Source organism: Phacochoerus africanus, chromosome 2, assembly GCF_016906955.1.
Source record: "Phacochoerus africanus isolate WHEZ1 chromosome 2, ROS_Pafr_v1, whole genome shotgun sequence".
NCBI lineage: Eukaryota > Metazoa > Chordata > Mammalia > Artiodactyla > Suidae > Phacochoerus > Phacochoerus africanus.
Window position 1 is genome coordinate 191,599,952 of NC_062545.1, and position 13,592 is coordinate 191,613,543.

Sequence of the window (13,592 nt, forward strand, 5' to 3'; positions counted from 1 at the left end):
TTTAAAGAATTGTAGATGTACAAATAACCTAATCTAATTTAGGCTTAAATTCCTGATTAAGCATGTGACAGTAAGTTTTAAAATCTGTCACATTGAAAAGACTACTGTTCTGTGCCCTTCGATATTTTTCTCTCTTTAGGTTAATATTGTATTTAATCACCATGTAATTTAATCATTCAGTAGGCAGATTCCCTACTAGAAAACATTTAAAATGTAAGACTTAAATAGAACATGGACTGCAAAATCAAAACTTTGTATATAAAAGGTAGTATAACTCTTATTTTTCCATAAGTTGGAAATACACATATTTGTATATATAGCCTTAAACCTAATGTAAAGTTAGGAAAGTAGTGGGAAAATGTGAAGTGTCTTAGACAAGTAGCTACATGCCAGCAGAATTTTTTCATTATCCCTCGTATTTGTGAGGTGATTAAATGTAACCTAATTGTATTTAATTTATATCTTAATCCAGCATGAAGAAAAACAAGTACTATTTATATTTAGAAATTCATAACAGTTGGAATTACAGAACCAATTCCGTACTTACAAATAAATGCTTAATGTCAGTCTGGTAGAGTGCAAAGTATGATAATGTTCTGAGTTATGACTTTGCAAACATCTAAATGTACATTTAATGAATACCATTACTTCTAGAATAGATAAACAGACTAGTACTGAACTAAATTCTTATTATAATTGTTTAATTTTTTAAGTAGACTGAAGTTTTTAATTGAAAAATGATTTGGATTTTGAGATGCAAAATCTTACATAAGTAAAATATGTGATGGCAAGTTGTATTTCAAACCATAATGGCATATTTAGAGATGTTTTTGACAGTATTTAAAAAAGAGGTTCACATATTCCTCTGTTAAAATTATTAGTGTGGAAATTAGGCTTGGAAGTGAGAGGAAACTATTAATTACAATCTAAGAAGACTAAATCTTTTCTACATGGGTCAGTATTGCCATAGTAGATAGAGTTTTTCATTATAAAAATACAGGAAGGAAGCATACATTATAACTGCAGACTGTGCGTGTTCTTGATTCCTGGGGCTAATGGTGGTGGGGAACCAGCCACACTTTTAAAAGGCACTTTTGCACCACTGTTGTGCACTACATTTTTGTACCACTTAAATTCTTAACTTCCCACCCCCTCTTGTGTGCTAATTAGCATCTCAGGGCAATGACTTTTTAATGTGTTGTATGTTCTTTTCTTTGGGGGGGAAACGTTCTTGTGTGATCATGTACTGTTCAAATGTACTTTCATTTAAATGTTTTAACAGGATGAACCCATTTTGCTGCTTTTAATAGGAAATTCATTTTGTATAGCAGATTCTTGTTACCCTAACATTAAAAAATTTCACTGATCTCTTATTGTTTTAGAAAGGTGAACTCTCTTAACCTCCACTTTCTTAGGGAATATACTTTTACAGATAAGAGAAGCAGTTCTTAATATTAGCATTAACGCTAAACAATCCAAGTGGTATTTTTCTTAGCTTTAGAACTGTTTCAAACTTATTTTAATTATGATGCATTAACTTGCTTCTAGAGTGATATGTAATTAGTGTACTGCTCCAACCACTTTTTTACTAACTTCATAACATTAAGAAATTTGTATTAAAGAATAAATCAGCTATATAATTCACATAATCTGGTAGCAGTACTTTTAGTGATCATCCAGTTGACCATGTATTAATACAGCTAGTAACTCACCTTTTTTACAAATGCATATGTCCTTGCTCGCAAGGAGTTTACATGTGAATAGAATTTATAACCTAATGTATGTTAATATTATAACTGGGTCACTCATCCAAAAAATAGTTATTGCCCACCTACTGTCTGCCAGATACTGTTCCTGAACAAGGCGGGTCTCTGCCCTAAGGAGCTCATTTGCAGTTCCTTTATTCACTTGAAAACCCTTTTCTTCTCAAAGTTAAAAAATCTCATTCACAAGAAACTTTTGCTTAATACATAGGAATAAAATTGGACTAATGAGCCTCTTTTCAGAATGCTTGGTTGCCTTTTGCAAATGGCCTTTACTCTTCCTGCTGACAATAAATAATCAGAGAAATAGGTAATGAATTTCTTAGAAGTCTCTAGCGTTAGAAATACTGGTGGAGTTTTACAGCATTTTTTTAAAAATTATATAGAGAGAGTTAAATTTAAGCAAAACTTTTCCTGAAAACACACTGCCAGTGTTAACATCCAATTTTAACCAAATGAGTACTGTGTTTTAATTTTTAAAGATAAGGAATTCCCTTGTGGCATGGCAGGTTAAAGATCTGGCGTTGTCATTGCAGAGCTTGGGTCGTGATGTGGCACGAGTTCGATCCCTGGCCCAGGAACTTTCGCAGGCCATGGGCACAACCAACAAAAAATTGCCCATCTTTATGGACAAATTCATATGGAAATTCAGTTGGTTTTTGAAAGAACTGATGAAATTGCTTGTGATTTTTTAATTTCTGAACTTCATGGTGTACAATTTTAATTCATAAGTTTGAGAGATTTAAACTAATGTTTTGATTGCCATTTGTACAGTATTGTTAGGATTTGGTATTTGAAAATATGTAAATATTTCAGTATATAAATCTCATTTGAGGTTTTTCTTCAAAGGGAACTTTTAGAGCTTCATATCCTTTTGTTTAAAATACTGCTGAACATTTTTTAAGTTTTCTTTTTGGCATCAGAAAGATTCTTTTTACTTTAAATTTTAGAAGGCTAATTTTAATTTCCTTCAATAATGTGCCATGAAATGGGGGTTTTATTGTTTTAAATGTTATATACAATACTTCAGAATATGCTTGAACTATTTAAGAATGCATTTTCTAAATGTTATCAGTATAATACTGTATTGTTGGTGAGAGTAGTCAGTCTCAGGTAAGTGTTAGTTAATACTGATCGAACACTACAGAGATGATGAGAGGCACCGGGTTCCACTTTTGTGCCCTTTGCCACAGATTCTTTCCCTTTTACCTGCCTAATATATTTAGTGGCCTCTGCTCTCATGTTTTCCTAGTTATAGTACCAACAGGTAGGAGTGTGCCAATTAGAAAACACTCAGATGGATTAAAACAAACTGTAGTTGACGACTTATACTTTTATTAGATGGGGAGGGAAAGGTTGTTTTAAATTTATATAACAACGGCGTGACTTTTTTCCTCCCTTATCCTGCAGGAAATGTTGCTTAATTTCCTCTACTACCCTCTTGGTGGCGTCTCTTTTTTTAGACCGAAAACGGCCAATTCTATTTTATTGAGCAAGAAAGCTTAGTGCATTACCTCACCAAGGCCAATTAATACTATATTAAATTGGGTCAAAAATAAGAAAACGTGGGAACCGGAAAGGTGGGAAGATGCCCATGAGGAGGACAGAGGAAGACTACTATTATTTAAAAAGCCATAGGAAGGTCTTCCTTGGATCTAGCTGTCATATAAACCAGCAAGAATCAACCTTTACTTATGCAGATAATGATAAAAATTATTGCTTCTCTAACATAGAAACAACTGAGAAAAATAAACGTACCACAAAACCGAATCCTTCAGTTTTTTTCATTGTTCCAAACCCCAGTTTTCTATTATAGCTTTCTCATTGAATTATTTAGAAAAAACTGCTTATAATTTTTCCTTTTTATGAAGTCCTCTTGATACAGTAAAGGACTTTTAGTAAAATTTTATTTGTATGGTACTATCTGAAGTTAGATTTGTTTAGGAGATTGGATAGCTACAGAACAGAATCAGTCCTGTCTTAATTAGGTACAAATTCATTGCAGCAATACTTCTTAAACTTTTAGGGTCACAGGCCCTTTGAGACTGAATAATCCTAGGAAAATGCATATATAATGTACTTAGCTCCCCAAAATTTACAGTATTGGCAGTGACTTGTGGGCCCCCAGTTATTGGGGCAGAATGTTTAAAATAGGATCTAACATACAGCCACCAATGTATAGGATTAATGACATTTCTGTTAAATAAAACTACCATGGAAAAAACTGATTAGCTTGCTGCTTTGTTGCCAAAATGAGATGTTTGGTTACAGCTTATTTCACATTTATGGACATTTTGAAATGGAGACTGTTGTCTTACATGGTTAGCCCTTAATTAAGTCAATGGCATATCTATAGGAAAAATATCTTGTTTATAGGATTATGCCCAAATACTTGTTGATTTGTTTTACTCTTGAAGTAATTCATTTCATTTGTACAAATGTTATGAGTGGAGAGACCACATACATATTAAAAGCATGTTGAATTATTATATAGGTTCACTTTTTAAATTCCATACATGTAAATCTAATACAATTGCATAAATATCTCCTAAACATAGTGTATAACAAAATTCTCCACAGTAATTCACCCACTGTTTGCAGTTTATGTGATCCAGACTTTTAAAGAAATTCCAGAATGTAAATGTTGTATTATGTACCATTTCCTGGTCCAGAGAAAACATGTGAATTCAGTTCTAACTTTAAGAATGTACTTTTTCTTTTCAAATCCATTGAAGAAATTGCATTCAGCCTGTGAATGGTTGCAGATTGTATGAGATAAAAAGTAGAAATAATTCTAGTTTGCAAAACTGGTACCACTAAATAAACAGGCAATTGCACAATGTGTGTGTATCTATGATTGTCTAATACTGCAAGCAGCATTTTGTGCTGCCTAGAAACTTGGAAAATTTGTATTAGGAGGCCCTTAAGAAAATTTTCTTGGTTAAATTGCTTAAAAATTATATCTAATAGTCACAATTTGAACTAGAGTTGGTCCTTTCCTGATTTTAGGAAAATGACTGGAAGCCAGTAAATTCAGATTGATGGTTATTTTCATGAAAACATTCCACAAATAAAAGCCCTAAGTTGTTCCTCTTGCCAAGAACATTTCCAGTTGTCATCTTATGGATGCGGTTTTTTGTTTGTTTGTTTGTTTTGCCCCACCCCCTTGAAGAGTTGAGGTTGCATGAGCAGGGGGCTGCAAAGGACTTCCCCACCTAGCCAGTATCCCCAGTGTACTGCTCACTTTCTGTAGGAGACCTATGTGTACTTAGGATGGTTATCACTCTTCTGCTCATTCTGAAAATTGATTGTACTACCTCTGTCTTGTGTTCGTGTCTGAAAAGAGGGATTTTAGAGTACACTGAATTGGGGATATAGCGAAGTTCTATGAACTACAAGAGCTATTTCGTTTGTTGTAAAATGTATAATGAAAATAGGAATGAGGCTTCATAACCAAAGGTAGCAAGTCTTAGAACTAAGTTTGAGGCAAATAACAATTTAGCTAATGCATAACTAGTATCTGTTTAGTTGTCAAAATGTGTCCTATAGTTTTGTTTTTGTTATTGTGAACACTGAAGCTTGGTTCTCTGTTTTTAGTAAAAATTATTTCAGGTTTTTTTCCCTTAATTGATCACATACTGTGAACTGATATTGGGGTAGTATTTTCTTGTCATTGTTGCCACTTAATAGCTCAGACCTGAAATTCCCATCAAATCACAGAAACTTTGATTCTAGTTACAAAGTCTATTAGATGAGGGAGTTCCTGTCGTGGCTCAGTGGGTTAACAAACTCGACTAGCATCCATGAGGATGTGGGTTCGATCTCTGGCCTTGCTCAGTGGGTTGGGGATCTGGCAATGCCATGAGCTGTGGTGTAAGTTGCAGACGTGGCTCAGATCCCACATTGCTGTGGCTGTGGCGTAGGCCAGCGGCTACAGCTCCGAACGGAGCCCTAGCTTGGGAACCTCCACATGCCACGGGTGTGGCCCTAAAATACAAAAAGACAAAAAAAAAAAAGTCTACCAGATGAACTACCCCAGAAAAATGTCTTGCCTTCTATAGGACCTGGTTTACGTGACAAATTCAGCCACCTAACCAGAGAGTGGTAAAAGATTTGTGCCCTGCTGCTGCCTGTTTTCTACATAAGATTCATATTTATTTATTCTCACACCTATTACAAGGTGATTTAGAGTATCTAAAAAACTTTTTGTAAGATTGTTTCATGTTAATATAGTATTGTTACCTAATAGTAAATTAGCTAAACACACTATATGTGTGTCTTTCTCTACTATGCTTTGGGTGCCAGCTTCCAGATAAGTCATTTTCTCTATGGCTTTCCTTATAACTACACATACGTTTTTTTCAGACATTTGAACCAGGGAAATTTTCAAAATTGGCCTTTTTTTTATGGCTGTGCTGCTCATGGCACGCAGAATTCCCAGGCTAGGAATAGAACCCATGCCACAGCAGTGACGATGCTCGATCCTTAACCACTAGGCCACCAGGGAATCCCTATTTGATCATTTTGCTACTAAAATGGCAGTTTTATCTGGTTCGATTCAGTAGTTTCTGAAATTAGTTCCTGAATGATCTGATTGCAAGTCAGTACAGTTGACCCTTGATCATTGTGGCAGTTAGTGGTGCCAACCCTCCGTGAAGTTGAAAATCCAAGTACAACTTTACAGTCTGCCTTCTGAATCCTCATTTATGCATCAGCAGATTCAACCAGCCACAGATTGGGTAGTACTCTAATACATATTTAGTGGAAAAAATCCACCTGTAAGTGGACTGTACAGTTCAAACTCATGGTGTTCAGGGGTCACCTGTACTTCTCATTGTATGTCAGCTTAATCATGTCTCCTTAGAATTGATCCCTGGATCTGGATGACGATATGAAGTGTGATAAATAGTACCAACTTTTTAATTCCTACCTGGAAATTAAATGAAAGCTCTTCAGATAACTTTTATTTAAATTACTAACTTATTGTCTTTTTTTTTTTTTTCTTTTTAGGGTGGCATATGGAAGTTCCCAGGCTAGGGGTTGAATCGGAGCTGCAGCTGCCAGCCTGCACCACAGCCACAGCAATGCCAGATCTGAGCTGCATCTGTAACCTACACCACAACTCACAGCAATGCCAGATCCTTAATCCACTGAGCAAGGCCAGGGATCAAACCCACCTGGTCATGGATGCTAGTGGGGTTTGTAACCCACTGAGCCACAAGGGGCACTCCCTTATTTGTCATTTCAACTTTTCATAGAGCCCCTATAGTTGCTCTAAGATAGAGCAACTTGCTGCATAGACATTGTTTTGAGAAATGTTATTCCAGCAGTGACCCTAAAAGAGAATACTGAATTTAAATGTTCAGGCAGAATTATAATAAAGCATAAAGATATGAAGGGAAAAATGATGTTTATGGGTTTTTAATTATATAATTGAGGCAACTGAAGAGTTCCTTTCAAACATTGTATTAAGGATGCTGAGATGTATTAATCCAATTCAGGCTATGACTGAGGCATCACAAAGTCTCAGGATAATACTCTTAAGTGCAGTCCTTGTTCAAGGTGGATGAAGACTGTAACTTTGTTCCAGGTGACAATAATACTCTGACTTTGGTTGTAGCCATTGCTATGCCCTTCCTAAAGATCTTTAAAAAATAAAAATAAAAATGCTCTATGTGTTTGTTTTGGTACCAAGTGACTAAAATTGCCCAGTATTTAAAAATCAAAGGGTTTGCTAGGAGAGCTTTTGACGGTTTTAGGTCAAAGGGGGTTGTAGGTGTAATTTATGTCATTATAAGAGCAGAGTTATTCTCAATTATTTTAGCCATTGATCTTTTAATTGCATATTAAAAAAACTTAGAGCTCTTTTTTAAACAAAGTCTCCAGAACATTCCTAACAAAAATTAAAATTTTCTAGTGGTTGGACAAAGTAGAAGCACATGGGAAGTGATTTAATCTTACCATTAGGCAAATAAAAGTCTTCATGCATCTGTTATAAAATCAATATTTATAACTGTCTTCCTTTCTTGATACGTTTTGACAGACTCTTGGCTGCAATGATCCTTAATAGAGAGAGGTATTATTAAGAGCAATGAAACTGTTTCTGTCCCTAGATCACAGAAGAGAAGCCTGCTTGGTGTCCTTCCTTACTAGTTCCTTTTCTGTCTGAAATCAAAATGATTGCCTTGGGTTTTTTGTTTGTTTTTTCCCCTTTGGTTTTGTTTTAAGTAAGTTCCTAGCCTACATTCCACTTTAGAATTCCTGTAATTATTTTTCAGAAAACTCTGAAGGCACTGAATTCTTCATCCTTGGATATCATAAAGGTTTGTCATGTGCTATCCTGATTTTTAAAACATACATATCCTTTACTGTTTAATGACAGTATGGTTATAGGTGTATTATATATGCATGTATCAGTATCCTTGTTCAAGGTCAACTCCACAGTGCCTGTCACTACTGCTACTGATTCCACCTGACCTTCAGAGATGTCTGCCTGCTTCGCCACAGGATGGATTTGGCATCTGACGGGACCACTGTGTCAGTAAAAGCTTCATCTCAGGAGTATCAGGGCTCCCAAGAAAACTTCCTGGAGGGCAAGTGTCCATAATTTGAGATAAGGAAGAATGTGGTGGCAATTTTTGAAGATCACATAGTTGGTGCTCTAAAGCTGTTGGGACTGCTTTGATATTTTAGTTTCTTGGACTGAAAGTCAAATACTTTTGTTCAAAAATCATTTGTTCAGGTGTAAAATTTTGAGTATTTTGTCTGAAAAGGATTATGCTTTTTAATCTCAGAATCTGACTTTTCTTAGACATTAACTTGAAGTAATTTAATGTGGTTGGCTTTTTTTTTTTTTTTTTTGACATGAGAGGAAGAAGGAATGTGGAGGAGGGGGAAGAAAAGGAGATAAATGCTAAGAGCAAGAAGAGGTTGTTTTAAAGTAAAAAGGAAGTATTTTTTTTACGTTAAGAAAATTCTATTTTTAGAAAATTCAAAATGGAGTCAATTTAGTCCACATAAATCATCTTTTACAGCAGTCAATAATGTATTACTAGTTGGTAGATTAGTCAAGTATCTTTTTCTCCATTATGTGCCTCCAAGGGCCCTATATTAGAGGAAGAAGAGGATGATTCAACTTCACTTGTCAACTGTCACTTGCATGTTCCACTAAGAAAGCAATTAAAATGAGGTTTAAGATAAGAATTGCAGATTTTCCATTTATTATCGATTATCTAGCTTTTCCTAAGCAGTGGTTCTCAACCTGACAGCAAGATAGAATGACTTGGGAAGCTTTAAAAAATCCTTAAGCAGTGAAGGTTAGGTTGAAAATTTATCCCACCACCATCCCTAGTGAATGCCCTCCTGGCCTCCTGAGATCCTCTGTTCAGATCCCTGAAATGGCCATTTTACTCAGCAAAAGAAAAAGTCCTTATATGACCTCCCTACAAAGTCCCGGAAATGACCTGGTCCCTGTGACATCTCAGACACCTCCCTCCCTCTGCTTGAGCCACTCTGGTCTCCTGGCTGGTAAAGAACATACCTGTCTGGTTCAAACCATGAGGTCGTAAAGACACTTGCTTTTACCTGTTCTCTCTAGCTGGACTGATTCATTGACTAAAGAGCAATTTGCATCTAATGTCAAGGGGACCTAAAAGGAACAAGCCAGAATATTTGTGAACAACCCTAATTACTACTGTGGGGGTGCAATATGCATTTGATGGATAAGCCTGTGTGTGTGTGTGCACCTGTAGAAAATGAGATTGGTGTTAGGTGCTTGCCAGGAGATGTGGTCTTATCTGAACTGCACTCAGAGATGAGTGCTGGTAGCAGAGAGGCTGGGACCACCTGGCAGTGTCCCAAGTGCTTATAATCATTAAGAGGTCAATGTTACTGCATCTTTGGAGATGAAGTTGGAACACCTGGTGTTGAGGATGAGGTAAGATTTCCATAGAGCTAAGAAGGAAGAGTTTTATAAGCAGAGGAAAAAGATGAGCAAAGGAAAAGAAATGCTGGGTAGCTAAAGTGTCTGAGGCCCCTGACAAGGTTGGTCTTAGGAACTTGCCACACTCAGACTCCCTAAGAAGGACAGGAGAGAAGTTTTGATAAAGGTCGATCCCTAAGAAAGCCAGCTTTTTATGTCCTTTTCTTCTTGAGAAGAGCTTTCACTAAATTTGTTATGAATATGTCATTGCTTATCTCAAATTATCTTTGACACTTAGTGGCATTGCAGTAACACATGGAGTTGTCCTTCCCTCACATACCACCCAGTGCAGTGCTGCCTCAAACCTCCGTCTTTAACTAATTTCGGCTGATTGTTCAGTCAGAAACATCTGTTATGTCCTCTACCCAAGCAGACTGTTCTGGAGTCTCTGGGAAAAAGAGGGACTATAGTGAGCCTTGGCAGTAGTTCTGGCAGACCTATGAATCCACGGAGAAGGCATTCTTCAACACTTGCTGGCCTTGCTATGACCTGCCCAGCAATGAGCCAGGAGCCATGGTGTCATTTGAACTGTGCATTCTGAGGCGAGCATGTGGGAGCAGGTAGGCGGGGACCACATGAAAAGCTCTTTGAGGTTTCCTGTTTGCTCTAGCTCTGCTGCTGCTACCCTTTGTCGCCACCACCCTCCAAGCCAAAACAAAATAACATTAACATTTAGAATGTGGACTTAGAGCTAGAAGCAGTCAAGTATCTGATAATTTATAAGTCTCTAAGTTTTTACAATGAACAACATTTTATAATTTTAAAAACATAAGTTAATATCTGATGTTACTATCTTCAGATGCATAATTAATTATATGCATATTTGGAGCCGCTTCTAATGCTATTACCCAACTTGATTCATGATGAATATGATGATTTTTAAACATTGCAAGACACTGTTTTCTCAGAATGCTTCCATTCTAAAGCAGTCACCTCTACCAGCTGTGGCTAGGACATGAGGGAAACAGTGATCTATTTTTCTTCTTAGTAAATGTGATTCTTGGGAGTAGAAATTCTCTGAATATAAGCAGTGAACAACAACAACAACAAAAAAAACCCAAAAGTAAAAAGCAAGACCTAACAGCATGGGCCCTGCTTCCTCATTGGATACTTCATCTGCTGCTGCTCTAGCTGTCCTGCCCAATGTTGCTGGGGAGAATTATTCACCAATATTAAATAACCCTGGCCTACACTAACCCTGAAATGTCCTAACTCCTCTTGCCGAAGACCTCTCCACTGCCACCTGCACTTGTGACCTGGTAGTCAATTCAGGTGGAAACCATTTGCTGTCTCTGCTGTGTGTCCCTGAGCGTCTGCTACTCAGGGAACATTAGCTAGAGATGAGGCCCATCTCTCAGGTGTTTCCGGGAGCAGCAGAGTGTATTTTGTGTTTGCCATAAACTGTATTTTGAGTTAAACTACCCTAAGCCTCCAAATATGGTGGCAGTCTTTCCAGTAATTTTCCTGTGGTATAGGGAAAAGATAAATAGAAATTCTCATCTATATGGACTATTGCATAAGTTAAAGAATATTAGTAATTATATTTACCTCCCCATGATTTAAAATAACCCATAAAAAAAATCCTCAAGCTGGGAAAAAAATTACTTTTTCAACCAGCTTTGGTCAATTTAGCTACATGAATTAACCTATCAGAGAAGACTGTACCACTTTATTATCTTTTGAGAATTTTTTCTTGTAAAATACACCTAACAATAGTTAGCATTTTAACCATATTCAATGGCATTAAGTACATCACCACTATTTCTAGAGCATTTTCATCATTCTAAACAAACTCTGTACCCATTAAGTCATAACTCCTCCTTCTCCCCTCCCCTTGGCAACCTCTCCTACTTTCTATCTCTAGGAATTTGCCTCTTCTAGTTAGTTCACATTAGTGAAATCACAATCTGCCCTTGCTCCATTTTTTGAGTTAATTTTTGTATATTGTGTAAGGTAAGGGTCCAATTTCATTCTTTTGCATGTGGATATAGTTTCCCCAACACCATTTATTGAAAAGATTACCAGTTCTATGTACAATGATAGATCGAGCTGCTGCTTTTCTCTTCCTGTCTCAGCTGACAATGGGTACAGAAAATTTGCAAACTGTTTCTTCCCCCTTCTATTACCTGGCTGGTGAGAATCAACCCTGATTCCTAGGGTAATAACGGCACTTACACTCTTCATTTTAAATTCCCCATTAGTCTAGACAAATGGGTTCTGCAGTTCTTGCTATTATGTTTTCCCCATGAGGCTGGTGGGTGGCTGTGAGAATTACTGAGATAATGTATACAAAACGCCTAGCACAGTGCCTGTCATACAGTGGCTGTTCCTTTCTTTTTTCTTTTTTAACATTTTATGGCCACACCCTGGCATACGGAAATTCCCAGGCCAGGGACTGAATCCAAGCCATAGCTGCAACCTATGTCATAGCTGTGGCAATGCTGGCTCCTTTTAACCCACTGCACTGGGCTGGGCAATCAAAACTGCACCCCCACAGCGACCCAAACCTCTGCAGTCAGAGGCTTAACCCACTGCACCATGGCAGGAACTCCAGGGCTGTTCCTTTCTAAGCAACAGATCCTGACTCTAGATAACTTATGCAAAATGTGAAATTTATAGAAAGGCCATTAGAAACTCACAAACTTATAGGAAGGCTAAAAAACCAGGCTTGGGAATAGTTAGGAACCAAGGTAATTAGAGGATGGATCTATCCTCTTAGCTTCACAATGGGGTAGACACCAAAATTTTGTGATGCACCAAGATAATACATAATGCTAAGAGATCTCCCCCACCCCACCCCAAATCCAAGCACAGTTAGGAAGAGGAAGTAGATGCTAGGCAACAATTTATGGCAACTGTCTGCTATAAATCATTTCGGTTTCCCAGTGTCCACATCCACATGCTTTTCATTCATATTATTCCCCAAAATGTTCCTGATTCCCATAATGCAATTACCAAAAATGCATTACACCTCCCTAAAGGGAGACAGTACAAAGTGTTGTCAATGTCCCAAGTCCAGTATATCTCTGTAATGTCTACTTTTTAGTTCTGTTACAGCCGCATCTTGCTATTCAGTAACTTACATATAAAATGGTGAACCAACAACTATCAGTACTCAGTAGGCAAGGTGGGATATGAATAATACAAGTTACCTGAAACATTTAGGTATGTACACACCACTATATGTTGTATCAGCAACACTATTTCCTCTTAATGGTCTGGGTGAATCACCTGGCTGTTGTATTTTGTTCAAAATACTCTGTGGCCCTCTCTCAAGGGTGCTTCCTATGAGACCCTCCATTGGGAAGATGATACTTCCCATCCCACTACTATTAGGATGGCCATGTAGTTTCCTGTGGCCAAATAAATATGAGCTTAAGAGGCTTCCATGAAGGGCCTTCTATTATGTGATTCTGCCCTTTTCCCTCTGCCATGAGCTTGGCACTCCCCCATATAGGGGCTATCCCATCATCCTTGGCCCCCGAGAGGAGAAGACATGGGCAGAGCCAAAATTATTGATGCATAATTACATATAATGCAAATGAAAAATAAACCTATATTGTTATAAGCCAAGAGTTGGGAGTTGCTTATCAAAGCATAATTTATCAACAAATAACTTAACACCCCCCCTCCCCAGCCTTTAAAAAATCTATTTGCCCTGTAAAATGAGGAGCTCCAAATATATGACAGTGTTAGTTTCCAGCTGAATGGAATTATAGTTTGGTACCTTGGTGTAAGAAATTCCTCCTTTGAAAACCAAAGTTCCTTAACTAGCAGTCATGAGAACTGAGAGCAAATTTTTTGCAAGTGGTCTACTTCTCTCACTTTGGTTCTAGACCAATGCTGTC